This window comes from Notamacropus eugenii, chromosome 1 (genome assembly GCF_028372415.1).
Source record: "Notamacropus eugenii isolate mMacEug1 chromosome 1, mMacEug1.pri_v2, whole genome shotgun sequence".
NCBI lineage: Eukaryota > Metazoa > Chordata > Mammalia > Diprotodontia > Macropodidae > Notamacropus > Notamacropus eugenii.
This window is the reverse complement of record NC_092872.1, coordinates 180,507,974-180,530,651: the sequence shown is the minus strand read 5'-3', so window position 1 is coordinate 180,530,651 and position 22,678 is coordinate 180,507,974. Positions and strand designations below refer to the sequence as shown.

At 38.8% G+C, this 22,678-nt stretch overlaps 1 protein-coding gene and 1 pseudogene across 7 annotated transcripts in view; both read right to left on the bottom strand.

Moving 5' to 3' along the window:
• Positions 1-22,678, bottom strand: part of GBF1 (golgi brefeldin A resistant guanine nucleotide exchange factor 1) — a 125,008-nt gene that overhangs the window by 48,657 nt on the left and 53,673 nt on the right. The gene's annotated exons all lie outside the window — the stretch shown is intronic.
• LOC140511853 (large ribosomal subunit protein uL23-like) lies at positions 72-736 on the bottom strand (annotated as a pseudogene).

Below are 22,678 nucleotides of genomic sequence, written 5' to 3'. Positions count from 1 at the left end.
AGTGAGTTCTTATCCTAGAAGCTGGGGTCCTTGGGTTTATCAAACAGTAGATTGCCATATTCATTAAGTACTGTGTCTTGAGTACCTAACCTATTCCATTGGTCTACCCCTCTTTTTTTTCGGGGAAAACTTTTTATTGTAGGTGCAGTGAGACAGCTGGACACAGTTTAGATGATTCCAGTTTTGTTGGCAACATCCAAAGCATCATAGTCTGGAGCAAGACGGACATAAGCTTTCTTCTCTCCATCAGGCCGGATCAGTGTGTTGACATTGGCCACATCGATGTCATACAGCTTCTTTACTGCCTGCTTGATCTGATGCTTGTTGGCCTTGGCATCCATGATGAAAACTAGGGTGTTGTTGTCCTCAATCTTCTTCATAGCAGACTCAGTGGTCAAGGGAAACTTAATGATGGCATAGTGATCAAGCTTGTTTCTCTGAGGAGCACTTTTCTGAGGGTATTTGGGCTGTCTTCTTAGTCTTAGTGTCTTGGGTCATCAAAAGGTGGGGGATGTTCGGATCTTCTTTTTGAGGCTATGGACACCCTTCAACACCGCTTTCTTGGCTTTCAAGGCCTTGGACTTGGCTTCTGTCTTGGGGGGGACAACGGCTTCCTTCTTCGCCTTCGGCGCCATCTTGGGGGAAAAAAGCTACCCCTCTGTTTCTTAACCAGTACCAAGTGGCCAAGCCCTACCAGAACTCAAATTGTATTATAAAGCAGCAATCATCAAAACGCTATAATACTCTTAAAAAAACAAAATAAAAATTCCACACTTGTTTTGAAAAATACACAGAATTATAGTGCCAGGGGTTGATCTCCAGAGAATTTTTAAGACAGCTGATTCTAAAGGTGCTAGACCTTAACTTAAGAACAACTTCTCAAGCCCTAGCTCAACCAGCACCTGTTTCCCTGAATGGTCACTCTCCTTTTTCCTCTACTCTCCTGCATATTTTACACAATCAGTACATTATTCTAGTAACTGCATTCCAGTCCAGGGTGCAAGGTTAATGTTTTTCACAGCCTACATGCCTCCTTGTGATGGATGGTCACTTTATAATGAAATACTTTATGCTCAATCAACTTATAAATAATGGGTGTTTCATCACAGGACACTAAAATGTACTCCAAATTTGAGAGACCCAGAGAGGAACAGTGAACAACTACGATCGCTCTTGGAAAGAAGGAAGAGCATCAGAGGAAGCAAATTCTCTTAAACCCCTTCACACCCTGTCAGAGCCACAAAGGATGAATCAGTATCTGAGAAGTCAATTAGTTCCAGCCCCACTCTTACATGATGACTGAATCCCTCTGAAACCAGAACTGAAATTTCCAAGGAAAGTGTTTCAAGGCATATATGGACTGTATTTAATGGGAACAAGCAGATTATGAAACTGGACCCACTCTCTGAGATAGTCATACCTTTCACCATTCAACTGAAACTGCTCAGTCCAAAGTTATTAATGATCTTCCCCCCACCATTCTCTGCATTTCCATATACAAAGAATAGAAAAGGTTTATATATGAAATCATGAATCTCTATTACTTATACCTTGGTATTTTTTTAAAAAGTGTTAAATTTCCCACAAGGGACTTGTTTTCCTTATTTTTTAATGAGGGGAATTTGGAGTCAGAAAAATTAGATTTTTGTTCATTGAAAAAAATTTAATTAAAAAAAAAAAAGAGGCAGGGCAATACATATGGAATGCTGCACATACTGCCAGATATGGTCAATGTGTTCAATCCATTTTGCATCTGCTGCCATGCCTGGTTTCATCTTCAACTTCAAAATCACTACCATACTGCCAACGTAAGCCTCGACTGAAACCACCTCCCCTCAGCCTCCTCTTCTCTCTGACTAGAAGGCTGAGTACCAAACTCCTCCCAATGCCTTTCTTTATGGAGGGCAGAAACTGGACTCAGCTTACTCCACTGAGCACCATTCCACCCCCCCACCCCAACCCCTGCTTTGGGTGTCTCCCCCTTTTAAACTGTAAGCAACTTTTTTTTTTATTAACTGTACCCCAATCTATTAGCAGAGTGCTTGGCGCATAAGAGATGCTTAATATTTGTTGGACTGGATTGTTCACTGATTTTGCTAAATTTTTTTTTACCGGGGAAGACTCAATGGACAAGGGGCATGGGAGAAGTATACTGAAAAATAAATAAGAGTTGAGAATAAAACTCATCTACAAAACACACAATTAAATGCAATATATGACTCTTTAAAAAACAACAACACAGTATTATCAACACTGACCTGCAGTATCTGTGTCCTTCTGAACTTCCTTCTTGTAATTTTAAAATGTGTCGATTCTTTACTTTTTTGGCTATCCTTAACTCCCTATTTTCCTCACAACTCTACCTCCAAACCCCCTGATCTCTTACTTTTTCTCAGTCCTAATCCTTTTTGACCTCTCTGCAGCATGACACTCTTGGCCCCTCTGTTTCTGTATATTTTCACTTCTCTGAGTTTCTGTAACACTGCTCTCTTTTGGTTCTCTTATCTAACAGCTCCTTGTCTGTTTTCTTTCTTAGATCATCAATATAACAATAAGCTCGCTGGGAGGAGGGAGGGGACTGGCACAGCTTAGTTGTGAGCCTTCTTTTTTGTCTCCATAGCATCTTTATCTTGGTAAAAGCATTAATTCCCAAGGCTTTCATTATCATTTTTTCGGAGATGACTCCCTTATCTATCTATCCAGTTTTAGTTGCTCTCCTGAGCTCCAGTCTTGCATTACCAAAAATGTATGTGATGTTTTTGAATGTGATATTGCCTGGGCAGCCCACATCCTAAACAGGACTCATTATCTCTCACCAAACTTTCCCTTCTCTGTCAAGGGAAGGCCATCTTTTAAGGCACCCAAGTTTGCAGCCTGTTGTCATCCCTGACTTAATCCCATCTATCCAATCAATTATCAAATCTTGTTCCTACCTTCATGATTTCTTACACATTCATCCCCTCCTCCCTACTCACAAAGCCCTCACCCTAGTTCAAGCACTCATTGCCCTTCATCTGGACTGTTACAGTGGCCTTCTAATTCATCTCCCTGCCTTCCATTTCTCCTTACTCTAACCCATCTTCCACAGAGCTGCCAAAGTGAATTTCCTAAGGTACAAGTCTGACCATTTCAGGCCCTTAACTCAATAAGCTGCAGTGGCTGCTTATTATTTCTTGGATCAAATATAAACTTCTCTACTTGGCATTTAAAGACCTTCACAACCTACATTTCTGGCCTTGTTTTACACTGCTGCCCTTTGCACACTTTATGGTCTGACCAAACTGGCCTTCTTGCCATTCTTCATACCTAATACTCTTTCTCCTGTCTCTATGCCTTTTCACTGTTTGTCCCCTAAAATGCATTCTGCTTATTTTTTCTTAGAATTTCCAGTTTCCTTAAAAACTCAGCCTAAATGCCATCTTTACATGAAGGCTTTCTTGATCCCCCAGCTGCTAGTGCCTCTCCCATTACCTGGTATTTAATTTGTATAATTTTCTGCATTATTATATTTGTATGAGCCATCTCCTATGGAAAAAATGTAATCTTTAAAGAATGGACTGTTTCACTTTTGTCTTTGTATCCCCAGATCTTAGTATAGTCCAGGGGTGGGGTACCTGAGGCCTTGAGGCCACATGGGCCCTCTAGGTCCTCAAGTGAGACCCTGTAACTGAATCCAAGCTTCACAGAACAAATCCCCTTGATAAAAGGATTTGTTCTGTAAAATTTGGACTCAGCCAAAAGGTTGTAGGCTGTACCCAAGGACCTAGAGGGTTACATGTGGCCTTGAGGCCACAGGCTCCCCACCCCTAGGATATAGTAGGCCCTTAATGAATTCTACCTGATTGATTGACCCCTGTTCTCTCGTACTTCAGAAATGTATTCAGAGGCTGACCTGACACATACAGTAAGCTCTCTCTCTTCCATTCTATTTTCCTGCATACACTGCCCAATTAAGTCAGCAGTAATTTGGAACTTCAAGCTTATGAGCAAAAAAGTATTCTCCTGGGAGTCCTCTTCTGAAAGAAAAGTTGGGGCTTCTACCACATTCAACTCAATGCCCATAAATCAAGGGAGGAGACCTATTCCAGTGAAAGAGAGGTCAATGACTTGGACTCTTTGGCCGTTTGGCTTTAGAGAACTAAAGTCTTATAACTGGGGCAGCTATGTGTTGCAGTGAATGGAGCATGGGGCCCTGGAATCAGGAGGACCTGAGTTCAAATTCGGCCTCAGCCACTTTTCACTTACTAGCTGTATGACCTTGGGCAAGTCACTTAACCAATTGCCCTGCCTTCCCCCCCTCCAAAAAACAAAACAAAAAAGACTTATAATTTAGTCTTATGATTTAAACTCTTAAAAAAATAGAGATCGACTCCCCAGAATGGCACAGATTGAGATGATGGAAGCACGAGGAAGCAGGGATCACTTTATCCTCATATAATGCACCACACAGGATCCCAAATCCCAGTTAACCAAAGCCACTAAGCCACTTTTAATTCAATGAGAAAAGGGGGACAACTGTTTGCCACTGCCTACAACTTTAAAGGTTAAAATAGGGTGGAGGGAGGGGAAGCTATCAGTTTATATAGCCTAATTATATCTTGTTCAAGAAGATTCAGGGCTACCAAAAGTCAGTCAACTACACCCTAACAAATAATCCATGTCTTTGTTTCAAAGGTGAAATGTTACCCTACATACATATTACAATGAGTCAAGGACTCTTTGTCTTGAAAATGTCCCTAATCTACCATCCATTAAACTAACCCCAAATCCTGCTGGTCAAGCCTCTCAGAGTGTTGGCACAAAGAAAGGAGGTTGGAATAGGATTTCCACCATCTGCTCCAGCTTTTCAAGTATGTAACATAGGCCAGTATGGTCTGACAGCAGAGAACCTGGTGATGTAGATTTCCTTCCTTGCCAAAGTCTCAGGCTGAAGAACCTAGGCCCACAGAGGATCAAAATGGAGTAGGATAAGGGAGAAGATTTCATAACCCCATCTGTGAGAGCCAACATGGCCTGCATTCCATGGAAGCTTAATTTCCTAATTCATCCTACTGGCAAGCAAGGCTGGCAGACCATTCCATTCCCAGGGCAGTAAAAGTATCAAGCCAAACCACTTATTATCTTATGTTCCCTTTTGCCCATGGGACAATTCTCAAGGAGGGAGGGGTCCTTTCTTAGCACACTGATATATGGTAATAGTGGGTCCTTGTAACTCCCCAAAGGAAAGCCAGTCAGTGGTAGTCTTTTGCTCTTTTCACCTTAGTGAATATTAAGTCCAGAGCATCAATTTAAGAGAACCAGCAATAACTGACTTACCATGAGGCTAAGTGTCCCCATGAGCTCAATTAGTTCCCTAAGGTATATGAGGGAAAGCAACCCTTGAACTCCTCCCTCTTCCTCTGCCAATACTCATGGAAGTTAATAAAGAACTCACAAATGGTCTATTCATATTAGCACTAAATCCTATACTACCCCTCCCAGATATACAGGTACTGTTAGTTTCAGAGAAAGAAAACCTCAGCAAATCTGAGAAGTGAATGTCTGAACATGTCATAACTCTGGAGAAGCTTAAGGAGAAAAATATTAGCAGTCTCTATAGCAGGCTAGAAATGAAACAAAGAGCTCTTAGCTCCCAAAGTGGGATCAAGGAAATGCCAATACCTATTTTACAACTCATTTCAGACTGCTCAGGCAGTTATGGGCGATTATATGACAGTTATGGGAGAGGGAAGGCATATGAAAGAAAGGGTTAAACACACTTTGAAGAGGGGAAGAGTCCTTGAAAAATTATAACACATGCTGTGGCTCTGACTAAATTTCACACCCATTCCGTGGAGCAACATCCAGAGTGTAAGTGAAAAGCTCCCCCCCCACACATCCTTTATGATTCCCATCACCTGTTGCTTTCCTTCATCCCCAGGCATCGAGGCTCTGGGGAAAGGGGAGGGAGGAGATGCAGACAACACTTCTTTGCCTGTTGTACACTGGAAGCCAGAGACCAGCAAAAACTGGTCTGGGCATGAACGTGTACAAAGAGAGGAAAAAAAATAGCAGCTTTCCTCCTTCCCTTCAGATCTAATGATGTAAGTCACTGCTTTACGCAAGTTATGCTAAAAGAGGTTGTCTGTCTGGACTTCCATCAAGAAGCAGAAATGATAAAGCAAAGGTCCCGGGGCAGGAAGAACCTAGGATAATAAGACTAGAACCAACTGCGGCTTCCTGCAAATCTTCTGCCTCAGTCACTCATGCCTTCTTCTAAATTACTCTGCATGTATTTTGTGAATATTTATATATCTACATGTTGTTTCCCAACCAGCAACGTAAGCTCCTTGAGGCCAGGGACTGTTTCATTTTTGTCTTGGTTTCCTTGGTGTTTAACACATTGCCTGCCGCATTGTGGCTGCTTAATAAAGGCTTGTTGACTGAAAAGCAAGTGAACTCCAGATACTGTTCAAGAGAAGGCGAGAATGACCCTTCAACCAGCAGTCAGGTAGGATCAAAGCAAAAGGCAAGGAGAATATACAGAGAAAATGGAAAACTCTCAGAATTGCTCATCACTTGTTGCTTCCACACCGAAGAGCTTTCATTATGGTTGTTTAATACCAGAGAGAAAAGTGTTTTTAGGAGTAGGACTAGTAACATCAGAGAGTAAAAAGGAGTGTGAGATAAACCACCCCCACACACAAAAAAACCCCATACATACACACACATGTATACACACATATACATACATATAATAAATCTGGAAAGATAGGTTAAAGTCAGATTCCTTCAAATGACAAACTGAAGGAGTTTGTATTTAACCTCATGGGGAAAAGGAAGTCACCCAAGATTTTTCAGGAGGGGAATGAATGGAGAGACTTAGGAAATTCATCCTTAAGAAATTTATTCTATACAGAAAATGCATAGGGAAAGACTGGAAACAGGGAGAGCAATTAGAGGCTATTCCAGTAGTCCAGGTGAGGGGCAACGAGGGCCTGAACGAGGGAAGTGGTCATATGAATGGAATGAAAGGGACGGATGTGAGAGATGTGAAATTTAGAACTGATAAGACTTGGAAACTGGATGTAGGGGAGGGACGGCTCAGGAGGAAAGATAATGAATTCTGTTTTGAATATACTGAGTTTGAGACAGCTGATAAATATTCAGGTAAAGTCCAAAAAAAAGCTGGTGGCACAGGACTGGCATTTAGGAGACAAATTAAGGCTGGATATACAGATCTTGAAATCATCTAAATGAAGATGATAATTGAACTCATGGGAGCTGGTGAAATCACCAAGAGAGAGAATGCAAAGTGGGAAGAAAAGAGGTCCCAGGATAGAGTCCTGGGGAACACCTACTCTTACAGGTGAGCAACTGATGATCCAGGAAAAGAGAATGACAGTGTATTTGACTAGCTAGGAGAATTAGAAGAGTGAAAATTTATTAAAAGCTAAGAGAGAAAAGAGTTATCCAAGAGAAGAAAATGAGTAGCTGATGTGTGTCAAAAGCTTCAAGGAGGTCAAGTAGAATAAGGGCTAAGAAAAAAGTAATGGACCTAGCAGGTAAGAGATCATTGCTACCCCATATTCCATAAATTATCCTAAAAAACTGAGAAAACACCATACCAGATTCTTTTTATGAGACCAATAGAATCCTAATACCTAAACCAGGGAAATCACAAAACTATAGACCAATATAATTTATGAATATCAATTCAAAAATTTTAAATAAAAATCCTGTCAAACAGACTTGAATACGGATATATCCGAGAAATAATTCATTATGACCAAGTTGGATTTAGATGAGGAATGCAAGGACAGTTCAACACTGGGAAAATAATTGACATAATCGTATAAAAACAAAAACCTCTAAAACTAAATAATTATCTAAATAGATGTAGAAAAAGCCTTTGACAAAGTACAATACTCATTTCTGCTTAAAAACTTGTCAAATAATATGCAGAGAGAAACCTTTTAAAAGCTATCATGAAAAGAGCTAAAACTAAAAGCAATGCAATAAGGATAAATAAAATAAAAATGGAAGCAAGGATGCTCATTCTTTTCATATCTTTTATAGTTTTATATGCTAGCAACAAGAATAAAACAAGAGAAAGAAATTCAAGGTTTAAGGATAGGTGAAGAAGAGATAAAATAATCCCTATTTGCTGATGATATGAGGGTTTAGTTGGAAAATCCTAGGGAATCAGCAAAGGCATTAATCAAGTCAACAGCTTCAGCAAAGTTGCAGGCTACAAAATAAACTCTCAAAAATCAACTCTATTTCCATATAATAATAACAAAATCCAAAAGGCAACAATAGATAGAGAATTTCCATTCTAAATAACTACAAAGTGCATAAAATATCATAGGATCAATCTACCAGAGCACATAAAGGACTTCTATAGATCAATTACAAAGTCCTTAAAGAAATAAAGAACAGGGGTGGATGAGTGGAGGAAGAGAATTTGATACTCAAAATTATAAAAAAAAGAGTGCTAAATTTTTTTTACACGTAATTGGGAAATATTTAATGAAATAAAAACATAATTATTAAAAAATAAAGAACAGTGCTCATGGCTGGGTTGTGCCAATGTAATAAAAGTAACAATACAGCCAAACATAATTTATGCTTTTAATGCTATATGAATCAAACTATCAAAGACATACTTTATAGAACTTGAAAAAAGAATACAAATCTAATAATTTTATCATTATTATATATACTCTATATTATCTATATATCTATGTATCTGTATCTATATATTATATACACCATATAATTATATAACTCTAATAAGAAAAAACAAAAAAACTAGAATATCAAGGTAAATTATTAAAAGAGGTGGAGGATGAAGGACAAATAGCACTGCCAGACCTCAAGCTAATAAAGTAGCAGTCATCAAAAAGAGAATGCAATATCAATGGAATAGACTAGACAAGACAGAATTAGAAACAATGGAGTGCAATGACCCAGGGGTTGAAAAACTGAAAAACAAAAATCACTTAGGAAGAAATTCCCAATCTGATAAAAACTGCAGGAAAAACAGGAAAGCAGTTTGGCAGAAATTTGGATTAGACTAATCCTTTATACCAGGGGTTGACAAACTATATCTCGCCTGTGGACCAAATCCAATGGGTGCTCGTTTTTGTACTGCCTGTCAGTTAAGAATGGTTTTTACATTTTTAAGTAAACTTTTATAGAATTAAAATTTGTTGTTGTTGTTGAGTCATTATAGTAGCATCCAACTCTTCATGACCTCTTTTGGGGTTTTCCTGGCAAAGATATTAGAGTGGTTAGCAATTTCCTTCTCCAGTTCATTTGACAGATCAGAAAACAGAAATAAACAGGCTTAAGTGACTTGCCCAGGGTCACACAACTAGTAAGTGTCTGAGGTCACATTTGAACCCAGGAAAATGAGTCTTTCTGACTCCAGGCCTGGCACTCTATTCACTGCACCACCTACCTGTCCTTACCATCAGACTATATAAAAACAGAAGGTGAGCCAGATTTGGCCCTTAACCTACAGTGTGCCAAACCCTGTCTTATACCAGTCACAATACATTCTAAGTTGACATTAATATTAAAGATCATACTACAAAGTAATTAGAAGACAAGCATATTGTATACCACTTGTAGCTATGGGTAGGAAATGTATTCTTAACTAACAAGAGATAGAAGCAATTACAAAAAACAACGTGGATAAATTTGATTATACAAAACTGAAAAGCTTTTAATGGCCAAATGGGTAAAAAACTTTGTATTAAATTAATCTGATATGAGCTTAGTATTCAAGATACATAAACAATGAACAGATATATAAAACCTTAATAATAAAGTGGTCAAAAGATATGAATAGTTCTCAAAAGAACTGCAAACTATTAATAATATAAGAAGGCTCCAAATTGTTAATAGTAAGATAAATGCAAATCAAAACAATTGTGAGGTTTTATCTCACATCTAACAACTGGGCAAAGATGATAAAAAATGATAATACTCAATTTTGGTAAGGCATGTGAATGCATTGTTGGTGGAACTATAAGTGGTCTAATTCTGAAGAGCTATTTGGAATTCTGCTAAAAAGTGATTAAACTGTCTATACCTTTTGAGCCAGGATACCATCACTAGACACATACTCCAAGTATATCAAAGACAGAAAGAGAGGTTGCTTATATACCAACACACTCATAGCAGGTTGTTTGGTTTTTTTGTGTGTGGTATCTAGGAACTAGAAACAAAGTAGCTGCCCACTGACTGAGGCATGGCTAAACAAATTGTGATATATGAATGTAACAAAATATCATTGTGATATATGAAATGACAAATATGAAGCTCTGAGAAAAACATGCGAAGACTTATAGGAACTGATTCAGAATGAATTCAGGAAAACAATATATACAATGACTACTATAACAATGTATACTGAAAGAACAATAAAATCCAGCAATTGAACACTGTGTAACCATAATGTCCAAGCTCAGCTTAAGAAGAGTTGAGAAAATGTAGCTCCCTCCCTCCATTACCAAGATGGGGATCTATAGTGTGCAGTATTGCACATACTTTCAGACATAATGGATGGGTTGATTGGTTATACTTAACTGTTTTTTAAAAATCTGCTACAAATACTGGCTTTATGGGCAAGGAGTGTGACTAGGGAATAGGATGACTCTAGAAAGAAAATTGACACCCTCCAAAATTCCACATGTTCAGCAATTGTTGGCCAGAACTGACCATTAAGAAAGAAACAGCATCTCTGAGAATAATGCCAGCTTAATAAAGGTGAGGAGAAGTGGTATAAACCTTGAGTTAGCTGTTTTCAGGAAAAAGGAGCATAGGCTTCAATGTGTTTTGGGGGAAAATAATGACTGAGGTTTCCCAAATGTCACACGGTTAATTAAATTACTCCAAACAAAGTTAGATGTTTTTCACATTAATGTCATCCCTCTTTTGCTGAAAGAGTAGATTGTGGGAAGTGGGAGAAAATTTGAAGAGGAAAGAGAGGGAAAATTTGATATTTATGAATGATGGTAACTCTGCTAGATGGGGCTAGGATATTGGTAAAAGAAAGCTATTACCATTCCATCTAGGTCTCCAGCAGACCTAGCTATGGCTATTACCCTTGTCTCTACAGAAAACAAGATCCCCCTGATTAGGGGAGAATAAGGGCATACATTACCTAATTCTCCTTCTCAGTCTGACAGATTGGAGAAAGGGGTTTCCAGGTGAAGAACTTTAGGTAGCCTGCTGAAGTTAGGTTCTAAAAAAATGTATACTATTTGGAGAGGGAAGAAAGTAGTTTTTCCCAGAGAAGGAAAACTTTCAAAGGATAAATGTATCTGAAGGACTACCTTCCTTCTTACTTTGAATCAAATATTTCTGAATCCAGAGTACCCAAATACTCATGCAACTTCAACCCTACTTACTAGAAGGATTTTAAAAAATAAAAACATAAGCCTCTTTTCACCCCTATTTCTCCCCAATTCAGCCTGCAATTGTTTCCCAATTGACCAGCATTAACACAGATACACAGAGGTATTTATTTGCCGCTGATTCTGTCTGGCTGCATTCAGACTCAATCCTCCATGTGTATTTAATAAATCACACTAGTTAGGTGGGCAGGATTAGTTCCAAGTCACCTAATGACTATATCATGAGCTACAGTATTAAAGGGATTAATATTAATCTAGGCTGTTGCAGTTCAGTGGGAAAGGCCAGTGTCTGTTCCAATAGGAGCCAAAGCCAGTGAGAAATCCTAAGTAAGAACAAGAAGATTAATGAGGACTTCGACATTCTGCCTGCACATCTTCACCTAGCATGGGATGAGGAAGTGAATCCCAGACAGACTCAAATAACCAACAATATCACAAGTATTTGGGGCAGCTGAGCCTCAGTGAGAGCAAGTTTGCCCTCCTTATTTTCTGTAACACATGCCATCAAGATGGCACAGGTATTTTATAGGTCCCCATATCAACTGGTTTTGTTTCCTTTCACACAAGGGCACACGTCTCATAAATTACTTTCTTATTTCAATAAGAGGGTATTAATTACCATGTTAATAGTGTTCCTCAAAGAAGTACAGGGCTTCTTGATTCAATATAAGGGCAGTGGACTCATTCCTTTAAAGTTAGAAATTTGGCCAAGCTGCATCAGTGCAACTTATTCTCAAATCAGGAAATTTTCCTTCACCTATTAGTATGACACTTAATTACTATTCAACTGGCAACCAGAGTGTGCTAGATCTCTACAGAATACAGATATCCAAGTGTTACTCTCCGGAGTTCATTCATCTATGAGTATACACTAGGAAGGATTGGTGGTTACAACTAAAGAGAGAGATGAAGAGACAAACATTTTCCATGGTCCCTGAGTCCCAATTTTCCAAGTAGGGTGTCCAGTTGAACACAGCCTCCCTTAGCTGAGATTTTTAGCAGACAGGGGACACAGTTTTGACTCCAAAGGATTCCACATCCAGAAAAAAAATAGCACAACCAGAATTTCTTGAAATGGTTTTGCGAGAGAGGCTTTTGTAATGAAATGAGTATCAGACTTAAAACAGTCCTTTCACTTAAGTTTTTGAGGACATAAATTTTGGTTTTCCCTAACTAATAAATAAGCAAACATTAAGTGTTCTTTATAACTGTCCTTAAAAAAGTCATGGTTAGCAAGACCAGCTACCCAGAACCTTTGCCAAAGGACAGGTTCAACTAAAAGCAAAGCAACAACCAACTGCTTCAAGTTAATGGTCACTGAATAAAAAGTTAAATTTCAAGAACCAGAAAATGTAAGTAAGCTGAGGGCTTGTTGCCATGTTAGCTAAAGTATATAAGCTAAGATCTAGTGAGTAGTTCTAAGGTCTAAGATCCAGAATATGGAGCAGCATCCTGAGAATGGAGTTGCCATGACTGTAGGGGAGCAGATGGGAAGACATCTATCAGTTAATAAGTATTTTTATACCAGGTACTGTATTAGGCACTAGGGATACAAAGACAAAAAGGAAACAGTTCATACCCTTAAGCCACTTACAGGAGATAACAACTTCACACATGAAGATGTATACAAAATGTATAGAAAGTAACTGGAGGAAGGTGCTAAGGGGAAAGCAACCTCAGCTGAGGGAAAGGTGACAGAAGAGATTTTATGAAGAAGGTGATGTTTGAGTGAGTCTTGAAAGAAATTAGGGATTCTAAGAAGGAGAGGTGAAAAGTGTATTTCAGCAATGTGGAGATACCAGTGCAAAAGCACAGAGACAAGAGATGAAGCCACATGAGGAACGTATGAATCAAAGAGCTATTAGTAAGTCCTTACTAGGTGCCAGGTACCTTTCTAAGTGCTGGAGATACAAATTCAAGCAAGCAAGACCATCTTAGACTTCAAGAAGCTCACATTCTAATAGGAGAAAACAACTTGGAAAGGAAAAGTAGAAAAGAGGAGAGGCACATGTGCAGCGACACAGTTTAGAAGTGGCAGATAAGTGATGTAAAGGCCTGGTTCTGGGAATGACAGGGTGAAAGGTTATCCATGGGAGCCCAGGGTCCCAGGGGCAAAGTCCAGTTTCCAGGAAGAAGAGGCTAGCTAGAATTTGGGTAGTATGGTCTGGAACAGTAAGAAGGCAAGCTTGGCTAGACTGTAGAGTGTGTGAAGGAAAGTAATGTGTAAGGCTGAAGAGGTAGGTTAGGAGCAACTTGTGAAAGGTTTTAAATGCCGAACAGAATAGTTTATATTTGGTTCTAGAGGTCACAGGGAGCCACTGAACTTTATTGAGTAGGGGAATAACACAGTCAGACTTGTGCTTTAGGAAAATCACTTTAGTGTCTGTGTAGACTATGGATTAGAAGGGGAAAAGACTTGAAGATGTGAGATACATTTTTCCTTTGGAAAAAATTTTCAAACAGACAAAACCATTCATTTCCAGGCGCGCAGTCACAACTTCAGAAAGTTGCCAGCACCCAGAAATTATTCTGACCCCAGGAGGTTTTGAAGTCAACTTCTACTCAAGTACAAATGGAGGAACCTCATAATCAGATCTTAAGCAAAACAAAGAAAAATTCTCGACTGAATACAGTTGTGTAGTCTTTGGAATGAGAAGCCAACGTGTAGTCTATGAATCAACAGGAAGAAAAACAGTACATTTCCCTATCCATTTTTAGGCTAACTTAAATGGAAAATCCAGGGAATCAGAGTCAAATTAGCTAAGGTAAAGTGATCTCAGTTTTGTTTTCTAACGTGCCACAGTCTTTCTAGTCATTCTTGCCAACTAAGCCCCCAAGTTGGGCACACCCCTCTCATTTCTCACTGGACATCTGAAGATAACAGGAGGAGAAAAGAGAACATGGAGCTCTACATCTGATACAGTTCCAAAAGTCCTCAAACTCTCTGGAATCCTTTGGTATAGGGGGCCTTAGTCATCTCCCACACATATAGTCCAAAGCTTTCTCTATAAAAACATAAATATTCTAATGAGTCACAAGTGACAAACTATAGCACAGCTGAGGGCATTAATCAATACTACTATGATCAGATTATATGTATATACTACAGCAGGGTCTACTTAAAGCTTCAGCTCCCGTGTAGATTGAGTGGGGGTATTTTTAGCACTTAGGAGCTAGGCTATCACTTGCCAGACATTCTTATATTACAAACTACTAATAGATTACAAATCATCATAAGAAAGATGGTCTTTGGATATGAAGAACTAATGTCACATAGCTCTGTGGGAAGGGGCTTTTAGTTAAAGGGAAAACATTTTTCTTCCCCTTAAAGTGCTCTCTAAAGAAAAAATCCTGCACACTGTTGTATCCCCAGGCCATCAAACACAAGGCCAGGCCCATCTAGTGGGATGCATCAGGCTCCTGGAATGCTGAAGTCCACATATTTGCCATTCAACACCAAAATGGCTTTTCAAGTTCAATCAGCTATAAATGTTGCTTTGTTTTAATTTTCCACTGAACTTCCTGGAACCTATTATCCAACTGTCAGGGATGTATATTTAGCAATAGCAACACAGCCTCTTTGCCGATGCCCCAATGCTCATGTCACCTCTAATAAATAGAAAACAATCAACCCCCTGTCCACCCCCTGCAGCAATTGGGAAACTCCACCCCCACTGCTCCCCAACACACACATACACATACACACTCTTTAATGGAGGATTGGAACTGGCAAGTCAAAAAGAAGCAGAAAAGGGAAGACATCAGAGTTCACCCCCATCAATTAACTAACCAAGGCTCCTGTAATCCTTCAATTACTTTCCAATTGGTGCTACAGCCAGCTCTTTGGATAGACTCAGAGAAACAAGCATCAGCAACCACCCCGCATGGTACCATCTCTATATTATGGGATACAGATTATAGAAACTACCCAATTTAGTCCAGAAATCCCATATAGAACAGCAAGAGAAAACCTCAACAAAAACAAGTGTGGTAGATGGACTCCAAAATGTTTAATATAGTACATATTTTGAATGGAAAATTTTGAAAAATCAAGGTCAAGGCTAAGAAAACCCCCCAGAAGAGCAGGAGTATGACATTAATTTTTTGAAAAATTATCTAAGCAGGAGTTATTTCATTTTGTGTTTATATCACCAGCACTTGGCATAACGCCTGCTTAATGTTTGCTGAATTGAAAATAAAGTCCATGCTCAGCCATCAGGATGCATTGGGTATAACTGTTCCCACCCTCACAGAATTCTCTTGCCTTTCCCTGGTCACAGAGACACTCTTCAATATGATATCAAATAGATTAGGTTAAATTAGAACCAGATTTCTCAATTTACCACTTTTATCACTAAGAATCAACCCAAATACCTCTATGGTCTAAGCAATCTTCTTGCTGCTGCACTATATCCTCCACACCAAGAGGTCAATTACAACTCAAGTCCAGTTGGTCAAATCCCCTTGGATTGCTACAGCCTTAAATCAGAAACAACACACAATTCAAATAAGCTGTGTGCAGAATTTTCATATAAAAGCCCAGTGAGTTTCTCAACATCATGGGGTCCTAAACTAATAATAACCCAATGAGAAGTAGTAGGCTTCATCAAAGTTGGGTCCCAGAGTACCATCCACTCAGTCTCACTTATCTCCCCAGGGTGACTACTATGTCATTGTTGGCTTTGATATCAAGAAGGAGCAAAGTGGGTCTCTGGAAGGAAAAGCAGCAAAATGTACTTTATAAAAACTGAATTTGAGATAGCTCAAGTAATCAAACCAGCTTGTTCCACATATGAAACATCACCATTAGTAAGAGAGGTAGATTCTTCTTCTCATCCTCCTTTCTTCATGTTCCTCAAGACCTTACTTACTAACTGGTACTGAAGATTAAAGTATCTTCATCTCTCCTCCAGTGTTCCTCTGGATAAAACTCACCAGCAAGTGAGCTGGCTCACTTTTGGCTCCTTTCCTATCTCCTCTCCTCTCCTCCTCTCCTTTCCTCTCCCCCTGTCCTGTCCTCTCCCAGAACCTTAAACCTACTGCACTCTGAAACTAGGACTCCACTGGGGCCTTTCCTGAGGGCTCCTCTGGACCCTCCCAGCTTGAGAGTGATTATCAATAGTAATGGTGGCTGGTTCCCACCCAGCCTGATGTCTTTCTTTTTCTTGACCTCATTAAAGGGGCCATGCCCTGGCTACTTCTTAAACAGGCCTAGTCAATGAATGGGCGTTGACTCACCCTAAGTGAGTACCTGCAAAGACCTTGGCCTAAAGGGCCCAAAGTCTCCCAGTGCATCCTGGGTCATCTCCAGTCATCCTGAGGAATATCAGGTCTTTGAATTCAGATGGGTCTGGAGGAGAAGAGAGGCTGGTGACCTGCACAGCTCTCCCTCACTCAAAACAAAGTCAAGTGCCAGTCATGTCATCATTTCTCTGATGGCATGGTCTTCTTCAGCAATGAAGGACGAACACAAAACCAGCAAGTGAGCTCTTCTACCAAGTAGTTCCAGAAACCTTTCAGGGTCCTCAGCTGTACTGTCTTCAAAAATAGCAGGGTAGTCTGCATCCCAAAGAGATCAAAGAAAAAGGAAAAGGGCTCTGGATAAAACTCACCAGCAAATGAGTTTATTTATATAGCACCTCTTTTTTGGGGTGGCAAAGAAGTGGAAACTGAGGAGTTGTCCATCAATTGGAGAACGGCTAAATAAGTTGTGGTTTGTGATTGTGATGGAATACTATTGTGCTATAAAAAATGAGGAGGGGGATGGTTTAAAAAAAACCTGGGAAAACTTAAATGAGCAGATACAAAGTGAGCAAAGCTAGGAGAATATTGTGTGTAGTAACAGCAATATTGTAACAACAATCAATTGTAAAAGACTTAGCTACTCTGATCAATATAATGATCCACAAGTTCAAAGGACTCAGTATGAAAAATGCTATCTTCCTCCACGGAGAGAAAAATGATGAATTGAGTGCAGATTGAAATATATATATATTTTTGCTATTTTTTTCTTAGCAACATGGTTAATGTGGAAATATGTTATGTATGATTTCAAATGTATGACAGGGAGGGAGTAGATGGAGGGAGAAAATGTGGAACTGAAAATTAAAATTAAAAAAAACCTCAAAAATAAATAAACATAAGAATAGTAGGATGCATTAAAATGTTGGCTCTCCATAAAACACGAAAAACAGAGACAAGAAAGAGAGGAGGGGAGGGAAGGGGAGGAGGCGATAATAAGACTCTAGGGTGCATAGGTCTCTACAGCACAAGTAGTTAGATGCTTCCTTTATAAATGGAAATTCTAGGTGAACTTTGAATAGTCTCTACCATTCAAATAATTGTAACAATGTCAACTAAACTTAATAACTATTCCCATTTGTCCATGGCAAGGAGACTCTTGGCTGGCCCTGCATCACAATTGCTGGCATTTTTGTCAATCTCAGAAATGTGGCACAGTCAATCAAAATGTCAGCACTTACCTGCTGCACTTACCCTAGACACATGGTCCAGGACACTGATCGATGATTGATAAGGTATGGAAATGAAAGAGAGTCCTTTAATTCCCACATTTGACTTGAGTGCAAGCTAGGCAACTGGTTGGCACCATGGCTTCAATGAGATATCCTAGTATTAACAAAGGGTGGCCTCACAATTTGGCCATAGCAAAAACTGCGACAATCTCTCTCTGAACAGTATCATGCAACCAGAAAAGTCAGACTTGCACTTAAGCTAATATTTAACATTAACTTCTCAACTTCAATTCTATCATCTACAAAATGAGAGTAATGCTAGTACTACTTCACAGAGCTTTTTTAAGGGAAGTGCTTTGTAAATCTCAAAGTGCTATATAAATGTGAGTTGTTACTATTACTTGAAATAAAAATAATAGTAGTATCTTAAATAACAGCCTTCATCCTGGCTGGAAGATACTGCCCTCAAGGCTTGCTGTCCACATCACTGAGACTCCCAAATACAAAGTAAATGTTTCCTAGAAAATTTTGACAAAGTTGATAATTCACTTTCATCTTATTCATCAAAAAGTCATTTGGTGGGGCAAGCATTTTGATTCATAGTCAAAGACTAGAAAAGCACTTTCCCATTCCATGCTGTAAAGTCTCAGACCTGGATCTAAATCACATGGAAAGAAACAAGGGATAAGATAAGACTGAACTTGTGAATTAACTGGTGGAGGGAACTTGTGGATGAGGGAACTTTCATGATTTATCAATTCAGGTTGGCATCTTCTCTGCAATTTATAGTCTTAGAGAGATTATTAAGAGGTTAAGTACCCTGAGTCATACAGTCAGATATGTCTGAGGTAAAACTTGAACTCAGGTCTTTTTGGCTTTGAAGTTGGCTGTCTATCCACTATAGCATACTACTTTGAAAATAAAGCATGAAATTTGAAACTATGCCCAAAGGGCTACAAAAATGTGCATACCCTTTGACCCAGCAATATCGCTACTAGGACTATATCCCCAAGAGATCATAAAAATGGGAAAGGGTCCCACATGTACAAAAATATTTATAGCAGCACTCTTTGTAGTTGCCAAAAACTGGAAGTCAAGGGGATGTCCATCAATTGGGGAATGGCTGAATAAATTATGGTATATGAATGTAATGGAGTACTATTGTGCCATAAGAAATGATGAACAAGAAGACTTCAGAGAGGCCTGGAAGGACTTATATGACCTGATGCTGAGTGAAAGGAGCAGAACCAGGAGAACTTTATGCACAGCAACAACCACAGTGTGTGAGAGTTTTTTCTGGTAGACTTAGATTTTTGTAATAACACAAGAACTTCTGAAAAAAAAAAAAAATCCCAATGGTGGACCTCAAGGCAAAATGCCTTCCACACTCAGAGAGAGAAATATGGAAGTCACTCACATAATGTAGCAGATCATGTTTGTGTATGTGTATCTGTTTGTGTATCATGTTCTGATTTGTTATACGGATTCTTTCATTTATCTTAGTCTGACTACATAGCATGACTATAGTGAAAATATACTCAATAGGAAAGTACATGTAGAATCTATACAGAATTGTATGCAGTCGTGGGGAGGGAGGGAGGTAGTGGGGGGTGGGTGGGGAGGGATAAAATCGCAATTGTATGGCAGTGATTGTTAAACATTAAAAAAATAAAAAAATTAAAAATAAAAAAAGAAAAAAAAAAAAGAAAATAAAGCATGAAAATGTGAAAAATAGAAAATATGGAGAGTACAAGGGTACTGCTTTTAAAGTAACTCCCAATTTGACTTTAATTTCATTGTTAGATAAGTGTTTCACTGGAGGTTTGCTACAGTTTTGTCCACGCTCTATGTCTACGTCACTGACTATTTTAGATCAATAAGAAACAGTGAACATAAATATAAAAACAAAAAAATGGCCAGCACTAGGGCCCATCCAATTCAGGATTCTGCTTCTGTGAGTGGCACCACAGGATGGTTTGAGACATCACTGCTGTCCTTTCTAATATCAATTTAAAAACCAATCCCAAATATCTTTGCTTTTGTTTAATAACCTATTATGAATCTATCGGCTGGGAATGTCTGAAGACCAGTCTTTTAAGTTTGCTCTATTCATTTGCTATATTGAACTTCATACGCTTACTAGTCAAGTCAGCAGGCATTTATTGAGTATCTACTATGTGTCAGGCACTGTGCTAATTACTGAGGACACAAAAAAAAAGGCAAAAACACTCCCTGCTTTCAAGGAGTTCACAGTCTAATGGGGAGAGACAGCATACAGGCAACTATGTACAAAAAAACACACATAGGATGAACTGGAGATGATCTCAGAGGGAAGACGCGAACATTAAGAAGGACTAGGACAAATTTCTTACAGGTGAGGTTCTATGGAGGACTTGAAGGAAGCCAGAAGCCAGGACATGGACGCAAGGACTTCCTTTTAACATAACTTTGAATTCTTTAAGCTATTTTGGGCTAATCAGGCCTAGAATATCTGTAGAGTCCGCCACTATTTCTCATGTAAATTTTGCTTCTAAAGCATTCTTTACTTCATCTTGATTTCTGCACAACACAATATGTACTAATCAATATGACTCTGATTTATACTGCATGGCTTTAGTAATAGTATGTATCATAAAAGTTAGCCAAATTACCCTAAATTACTGAAAATAACAAGACTTTCTAGATTTTACTGTTGATGCCTAGAAACTTATTTCTATATCAATAATGAACTCTTTGGAAAGTATAAGGCTGCATGCTAAGTGTCTGCTGAATATATGACTGGATTCAGGTACCCTAAAACCATTAAAGACAGGTTTCTTCATCCTGCTGGCCAAGATGCCAAAAGAGTAAAAGGCTAAGGGGAACATGGAGATTTAAGTTCCTGCTGTTGTGAAATAAAAGGAAGACATAAAAGTGGTCAATCCTTTGTCTAAGGAATTGCCCAAGACCGCTGGCATCAGTCTTATTATCAGTCTTGATATCAAACCTAAAAAGCACCCCACCTACTTTGTCCAATGGCTCCAACACATAAAGACTTCAGGTCAAAGATTCATCCTTTATCAATGTTTAGAGGTGCCAACAGAACAATTTACCAGTTCATTCAAGCCTTATCATAAGACAACTACACAAGAAAATGGACTGGCCTACAAGTACTAACCTGAAACAAAGCAAGAGAAGAAATAAAAGATGCTTTGCTTAGGCTGAGCAGAAAGTTTCAGGCAAAGCATCTACTATTGCTAGCACTTTGAAAACCTTAATGTACTATATACATGTTAGCTATTCTTATTATTCCTTTTTTTAAAAATTAATTTGTTTTTCAGTTTTCAACAATCATTTCCATAAGTCTTAAATTTTCACCATCTCTCTCTCTCTGCTCCCTCCCTGAGATGGAATGCAATCTTATATGAGTTCTACACATACATTCTTAACTAAACATTTTCACATTAGTTATGTTGCATAGAAGAATTAAAATGAATGGGAAGAAACCATGAGAAAAACCAAAGCAAAACAAAACAAAACATAATACAAGAGAAAATAGTCTGTTTCATTCTTTGTTCTTATTCCATAGTTCTTTCTCTGAATGTGGATGGCATTTTGCATTAAGAGTCCTTTGGGAATGTTTTAGGTCCTTGCATTGCTGAGAATGGCTAAGTCTATCAGAAACAGTCCTCACACTGTGGCTGTTACTGTGTACAAAGTTCTCCTGGTTCTGTTCATTTCACTCAGCATCAGTTCACATAAGTGTTTCCAGGTCTCTCTGAAGTCTTCCTGTTGATCATTTCTTATAGCACAATGGTATTCCATTACATTCACATACAACAACTTGTTCAGCCATTCCCCAATTGTTATGCATTCCCTTGATTTCTAGTTCTTGGCCACCACAAAGAGAGCTGCTATAAATAATTTTGTACATGTGGGACCTTTTCCCATTTTTATGATCTCTTTGGGATATAGCCCTAGAAGCGATATTGCTGGCTCAAAGGGTACACACATTTTTGTAGCCCTTTGGGCAAAGTTCCAAATTGCTTTCCAGAATGACTGGATCAGCTCACAGCTCCACCAACAATGAATCAGTGTTCCAACTCTCCCACATCTTCTCCAACATTTATCATCTTCCTGTTTTGTCATGTTAACCTATCAAGGTGTCATGTGGTACCTATTCTTATTATTCCTAAGAGACTATCTGTTGACAGAGCAGGTTTTCACACTATACTGGTAGAAAACAAAGAAAGTTCAGTTACTGGTAACTTCACTCAACATGGGACTCCATTGCATATGACGTGGATTCTATTTAGCTAGGAGTCTTCCTACCTGTCTTGTGTTAAAGAATGGAAATTTCCTATTATATTTATTAAGATAAATCCAAGATGGGTCACTTGGTCCATAGAAAGCTGTGAATAAGTTGCCTTTACAAAAATTAACTGAAGACAAATATGATGAACTCTATCATTAATGTAGTTGGCATAGCCATCAAGATGAAACAAACAATAAGCATTTACTAAGCACTATTCTAAGTAACATGAAGACAAATACAAAAAGGAAATAGTTCCTGCCTTCAAGGAGCTTACATTCTAATGAGATAACACATACATATATACATAAAGATATACAGAATATACAGTGAATTAAAAAAATATCATTTTGGAAGGGAAGGGACTAGCAGCTAGAAGGAGGGACTGGGGGTGGGAGGGATATGGATCAAGAAAGATTTCATATAGATACTGACACTTGCCCTGGTTCTTGAAGGAAACCAAAAATTCCTAGACTACTTCTATGCCATGGTGAGACAGCAAAGTA